The following is a 7,807-nucleotide window of genomic DNA, read 5'->3' on the forward strand; positions in this document are numbered from 1 at the left end:
GACTTTTAAAGAATAAATACTGCCAATCTTCCTCAAATTATTCCGTGAAATAGAAAAGGAATAAATACTGCCAAATTCATTCTATGAAGGCAATATCAAGCGGACTATCCAAACCAGACAAAGGCACATCGAGTAAAGAAAATTTCAGACCAATATCCCTGGAAAACATACATGCTTAAATCCTTAATAAAATATGGTCCAACGGGGCTTGGGTTGTGGCTCAGAGGTAGAGCACTTGCCTAGCATGCATGAGGCACTGGTTTTGATACTCAGCACTATATACAAATAAAATAAAGGTATTGTGTTCACCTACACCTAAAAAATAAATGTTAAAAAATATGGTCCAGCCACATTTACTAATGAAGATAATACATCACTATTTAATGGGGTTTATCCCAGGGATGAAAGGTTGCTTTAACATGTGCAAATTTTAAATGTAATTTTTCCATATAGAGTAAAAGATAAGAATTTCATAATCATCCCAATAAAAGCAGGAAAAAAAACAAAACATTTGACAAAGTCCACAACCCATTCATGTATAAAATACAAGAGAAACCACAGATAAAAAGAACATACTGAGGTATTTAATGTACTGTAATGGCTATATATGACAAAGCCAAAGCCATGATTAAACTGAATGGAGAAAAACTGAAAAAAATTTACGCTAAACACAGGAACAAGACAAAGATGTCCACATTCGTTTATATTCAACATAGTCTCAAAACTCTAGCCAGAACAATCGGGCAAGAAAAATAAAGGTATACAAATAGGAAAAAATAAGTCAAATTCTGTTTTTGGTAATAACATATCCTATGTTACAGGATTTAAAAACTTCATCAGAAGACTTCTAGAGATGATAAACAAATTTAGCAAAGTAGCAGGTTGAACATACATAAATCAATTGCTTTCCTATATGTCAAAAATGAATCTGCTGAGAAAGCAATCAGGAAAATTATCCCACTTATAATAGCCTCAAAAATATAAAATACTTGGAAACCAATTTAACAAAGAAGGTGAAACACATCTACATTAAAATTACAGAGCATTGAAGAAAAAAGGTAAAAACCTTAGAGGATGGAAAGTTTAAGGAATAATAATAAAGAAGAGACAGACAAGGTGTAGAGGCAGGGAAGGTGGCAGGGTGGCTGAGAGGCCAAACTGCCAAGCTTTATTTATATTAATAGGTTACATTAGGTCATTAGTTTCATAATTACATTATTATTTAGAGTATGAATAAAGTTGCTTATTCTGCAGTTACATTTCACAGTTACAATATACAATGTTAGGAGCTTTGTGTAGTTCTCAAGAAAGTCCATTGTCTGAAGTTGCTGTTAGGAGGGCAGATCCAGGAACAGCCAGACTTGATGAAACATTGTAGTTATCTAGCAAACAAGTTCCTTTATTCCCAGGAGCTATGTGCCTACAATCAAGGTCAAGGCTTGACAAGGCTCTAACACAGAGGCTTCTCAGGGCATTGCCATACCAGCTAGACACTGTGCGTATATTAGCTATATTACTAGATCCTAAGAGAGATTGCAGGACATTCTAAGGGTGGGAAACAAGGTACCTGTTACACCCTGGGAGTTTGCTCACCAGGGGAACACTTCCCTGTACATTTCCACAGTCAAAATCCCTATAGGAAAGGCTTTCCATTAATTTGGGAAGGCAAAATTGATATTATCAAAATGGCCATACTACAAAAAGCTTTATACAGATTCATTGAAATACCCATTAAAATACTAATGCCATTCTTCACGGAACTAGCAAAAATAGTTGTAAAATTCATTTGAAAGAACAAGAGACCAAAATAATCAAAGTAATCTTGAGAAAGAAGAGTAATACTAGAGGCATCACACCTCAAATGGTAGTAGAGATCTATACTAACAAAAACAGCATAGTCTTGGCATCAATACAGACATAAAAGACAAATGGTATAGAATAGAAGACAAAGAGATAAATCCACATAGATACTGTAATCTGATTCTCAGCAAAGGTGTCAGAAACATGCATTGGAGAAAAGATAGTCTTTAAAATATTTTTTTTTTTTTTTTTTTTTTGCTGGGAAAACTGGATATCCCTATGTAGAAGAATAAAACTCGATCCCTATTTCTCACCATTCACAAAAGTAAAAATAAAAGTGGAAAAGACCTAGGAATTAGACCAGAAAGCCTGCAAATTCTACAAGAAAATATAGATGCAACAATCCAACATATTGCCACAGGCACTGACATACTTAACAACACTCCTAAAGCACAAGAAATATAACAATATCTATCTCTATGGAGAATAACAAAACTAGACTCTTATGTTATCCAGCTGTCTGTCACTGTAATGAAATACCTGAGATAATAAAACTATACAATAAAAAAGATTTACATTAGCTAAATTTTAGAGGTTCCATTCAAGGATTGATTGTCTCCATCACTTTCCTCTTCTGCTGAAGCAGCTCGTCGTGGTAGGGGTGCATAGCAAAGCATAAACATTCACGTTATACCTACAAAACAAAAGATGACTTAGGAAGAAAGGTTATTCCCCCAGTCACCTAAGGAATTCTCAATAGTCAGCATAACTTATAATGACACCATTTCCTTAAAGCACTGCCCTATGGACCAAGCATTTAACATATGGAGCATTAGGGGTCTTATATTTAAACCAACTCTAGCATTATGCCACTGGATCCCAAAGATTCATGTCCAAGTCACAATTTTAAATTTATTTAGTAAATTTTCAAATTTCTACAAAGTTTTAACTGTTCCAGAATTGATGAAAAATTCAAGTGCAAAATATTGAGTCATAAAATAAACTCAACTTTTCCCCTGTTTTAAACAATAGTTGAGCAAGGTCCCAGTGGCTCCAGAGGCTGATAAAGGAGAATCACAAGTTCTAAGCTAGCTTCAACAACTTAGTGAGGCACTAAGCAATTAAGTGAGACCCTGTCTCTAAACAAAATACAAAATAGTGCTGGGGATGTGGCTCAGTGGTCTAGTACACCTGAGTTTAATCCCAGTACCCTTGAAAAAAAGAAATTAAAAATAAATGTATATACTTATAAGCTAAAATGATGGGACATACATGGGGCAATTACTATTTCAAAGAGGAGGAATAGTAAAATCAAAAGTGGGGATTAACCCAAAGTAAGACAGATACCCTAAATGACAAGCATTGATTTTAAAGCTACTCATCCAGCATCTGGAGCACAATAGAGTGGGAAGTATATTCCTGAGATATTGAGAAGACCTACCCCTAAGGTGTTTCTTGTTACTATCTACATGATCACTCTCTCCAGTTGATTTTGCACATTGCCTGTATCTTCCCTCAGCAGGCATTCCACATTATTGACCCATTTACTTTCCTCTGATCTCCACTGCAGCTTCAGTTTCACTTTCAAACCTCAGGGATTTCCCTGTTGACACTGCTTAGAAATTTTCTGACTCTGCAACACACAATCTGGCTCCTCAGAATTGTTTTTGAAAACTCAATGGAAGTCACTCTTGGCCCCATAACTCTCAAATTCTACATGCCTGCAAAACCAGTATCATATGCGTGGTGCAAGATAATGCTGTTAATGTGAGCAGAACCTAGGTGCATTTGAACCATGGCTGGATCAGCTTAGAAGCTCCATATTGGATGAACACCAAGAAATTAATCCTGGAGAATACTTTGTGAAATGATTCTGGTTGGGTAGGGTACCCTGGGGCTCTTCTGAAACATTTTCTCAAGGGCAAAGTATTTGACTTTTTTTTAATGGAATTAGTAATTGCACCATCCTAGATAATACCATTTTTGCAAAAACATCAAAAATTCCAATTTCTCCACTCTGTTCTCCTTCATTCCTATTTTTGAAAAAGTTTTAAACACAAATTAATAGGGCATATTAATAGGATTTACTATGATATTTTCACACATTCATAGAGTACATTGATCATATCCAAACTCCGTTCTTTCTCCCTTGCCCTCTATTCACCCCCCCACACACAAGTACCCTTCCTATTCCTTAGTACTCACCATTCTAATATCATTTTGACTTTTTATTTTTTACTTTCCACAAGTGAGAGAAAAAAAAAACACAGTACTTTGTGTGCCTGGCTCATTTGATTTAATATGATATTGTCCAGCTCAATCTGTTTATGTCTGAATAATACTCTATTATGTATAACTACCATATTGTCTTTATCCATTTATCTGCTAACAAACATATAGGCGGATTCCATATACTAGTTATTGTGAATAGTGTCACAATAAATATGGGAATGCAAGAATCACTTTTGTATATGATTTAATTTCCTTTGGATATGTATACCCAGAAGGAGGAAAACTGTATTACATGTTTTTGTTTGTTTGTTTGTTCATTTGTGTTTTAGGAATTCCCACCAACAGTGTTTAACAATTACTTTTTCTGGGCATCACTCCCAGATGCATGTGTCATTCTTTGTTTTCTTTCCTCTTTTTCTTTATTTTTCTTCTAATAACCTTATATATGTGATGAGATGGTGTTTCAATAGTTTTGATTATTGAGTTGATACTGAGCATTTTTGTAAATGTTTATTGGCCCTTTGTATTTCCTCTTTTGATAAGTATCTATTCAGATGCTTTTCTAGCTTTAAGTTGGGTTGATAGCAGATTTTTAATTGTTAAGATTTTTAGTTTTACAAATATACTCTGTATATTAACCCTTTTCAGATATAAGTTTGCAAATATTTTCTCTATTTCTACATTTGGCCTTTTCAGAGTGTTGATTATTTCTTTTTCTATGCAAAAGCTGTTTAATTTTATTTTATTCTATTTGTAGGGTCTGTTTATGTTTCCTATGCTTTTGGGTTTCTATCCAGAAAAAAATATAATGTCTATACCAGTGTATTGAAGTGTTGCCCCTTGGTATTTTTCCAATAATTTCGTAGTGTTAAATCTTACATTAATGTATTTGACCTATTTTCAGTTGGTTTTTATAGGGTGAGAGATATGGGTCAAGTTTCTGCATATTATATCCAGTTTTTCCAGCTCATTTGAAGAGATTATTCTTTCTTCAATGTAGTTTGTGATTTTTTTTTTTTGTGATTATATGGATGAGATATAGGGGTTTATTTCTGGTATCTCTATTTATTGCATTTGTCTAAATATTTGCATTTACATATTTGTCTACATCTAATGCATGCTGCTTTAGTTACTGTGGCTTCGTGGTAAGACTTGAAAAAAGGTATTGTGATGCCTCTATCTGTATTCGTTTTCTACATTTTCTTTGGATATTCGGGCTTTTTGCACTTCCATTTGAATTTTAGGATTGTTTTTCTATTTCTGTGAAGAATGTCATTGGTATTTTTCTGAATATTGTATTGAATCTTTATATTGATTTGTATAGTATGTTAATTTTCATATTATTGCTTCCAGTGCATGAATAAGGGAACTTATTCATTCTTTATTTGTTCTTTTTAGTTAGAAATTACAGTAAAGTATATTTGACATATTTATACAAATAGGAAGCACATCTTATTCCATCCTTGTGGTTGTACATGATGTAAAGATTCGCTGTGGTTTATTCATATATGTACATAGGAAAATTATGTCAGATTCATTCCAGTGTCTTTCCTATTACTGTCCCCTCTCTATTCCCTTCATTCACCTTTATCTTATCTACTGAACTTCTACTCTTCCCTTTCACCAGTGACCTGAGCTGACGAGATGAAATGGGTTCAAAAGGCTGGCTGCAACATTAAACTGAGAAAACAGTGAAGAAATCACACAACACATGGACCTGAGGTTTTCAGATCAAGGATGGGACTGCTCTACAACCTTAAGGGTCAGCTTCCATGCTCAACACTGGAAAAGAGAGCATGCACCCAGAATCTCTTTATTTTTATAGGGGGACTGACAAAGGAGTTTTGGTAGAATGTTCTTCACCAAATAAGGCAGGGGATAAGGGTTCAAAGGTGGAATCTTGCTTCTTGATGTCTTGTGGTCAGCAGATTGATTGACATCTCGGCAAGTCATACCCATCTCAGGTGCCGTGTGGGATCACAGGGAGAGCAAGAAGAGAGGCACACTTGTATCACACAGCTCAATCAGCATGCAGTGACAGACCTGTCCACTCATATGGTTATGATGCACACAGCTCGCACACACAGCTCATGGATGGCTTGCAACACTTCCCTTACCCCTCCTTGTTGTGTGTTAGTGTCCACATATCAGAGAGAATATCCAACCTCTGTTTTTAGGGGGATCGGCTTATTTAGCTTAACATAAGAGTCCTCAGATCCATCGATTCACTGGCAAAATTTTTAGGCATTCTTTCTTATAGCTGAGAAATATTCCATTGTGTATATACATCACAATTTTTTTTTTATCCATTCATCTGTTGATAGGAACCTAGGTTGGTTCCACAGCTTAGCTATTGCAAATTGAGAGGCCATAAACATTGATGTGGCTATGTCACCATAGTATGCTGATTTTAAGTCTTTCGGTTGTATACCGAGGAGTAGGATAACTGTCAAATGGTGGTTCTGTTCCAAGTTTTCAAAGGAATCTCCATACTACTTTCCAGAGTGATTGCACCAATTTGCAGTCCCAACAAAAATGTATGAGTGTACCCTATTCCCCCAGATGTTCCCCAAGATTTATTGTTATTTGTATTCTTGATAATTGCTATTCTGATTTGAGTAAGGTGAAATTTGCATTTCTCTAATTCCTAGATATGCTGAACATTTTTTTTTATATATTGGTTGGCCATTTGCATTTCTTCTTTTGTGAAGTGCCTGTTCAGTTCCTTTGCCCATTTATTGCAGGGTTGTTTGGATCTTTTGTTGTTGTTGATGTTTGTTAAGTTTTGTGGGTTCTTTGTAAATCCTGGAAGTTAACACCATATCTGAGGTGCAGGGGAAAAAGATTTTCTCCCATTTTGTAGGCTCTCTCTTCATTCTTGATTGCTTCTTTGCTTTAAAGAAGCTTTTGAGTTTGATGCCATCCCTTTTTTTTTGCATTATTTTTTTCTGTTTTATGACTCCAACTGACATAATTATAATTTTTCATTTGATAGAATTAGGAAGATTTGTTTGGCAAGTCTTTGCAATCAAAATTACATTTCCAAAATCAACATCAATTTTACTTACATAAATTTGCAACTATAATTTTAAAGATCTAAAACATGTGTGCCTGTATTAATTTATAAGTAAAAATAGTTATCCCCAAATGGCAGCTTTAAGAATTAGAATATCTAGTAGTTCTATATTGAATTCCATGTATTTGTAAACCAGTGTCTTCATTTTCTTTGGAAACCAAATAATATTTTTAAATTCCGATTATTCCATTTGCTTTTCCTAGAGGTGAGGGCCTTAATATGACTGGTTGAATTGAGTACTCCAAAAGAGTGTAATGCTAACTTCTTAATAGCTCATTAACATTAGCAGAGATCATGCCTTCATAGATAAGCCTAAAGAGAGCCAGTGTAGGTATTGTTACATTGTTAGGCCATATTTATTAGCTCCTGCCACTTCAAAGAAAGGCCCAATGAAGTGGACTAGATTTTGCAGTTCTTATTTGGCCCTCTCTGTAAATATCTCTAAGTAGCTAGTGGTTCAAGTCTCCATACAACTGGCACACAGCACAGTCCCTAATGGTTTTGTATAAATTCTTCTCTGCTGAGTTGATATCTTATCAACAATTGATTACCATAATCTCAGGAAACCCAAAGTCCTGCTCTTTTGTGAGCCCAACAAATGGGGAGGTTCTTCTCCATTTATAAAGAGGCTTAACTATTTTGGTAGTTGGGCTTGTTCATCAACTTCCATGTTGCATCATGACACCTCCTCCAGTTCTT

This window comes from Marmota marmota, unplaced genomic scaffold, assembly GCF_001458135.2.
Source record: "Marmota marmota marmota unplaced genomic scaffold, marMar, whole genome shotgun sequence".
NCBI lineage: Eukaryota > Metazoa > Chordata > Mammalia > Rodentia > Sciuridae > Marmota > Marmota marmota.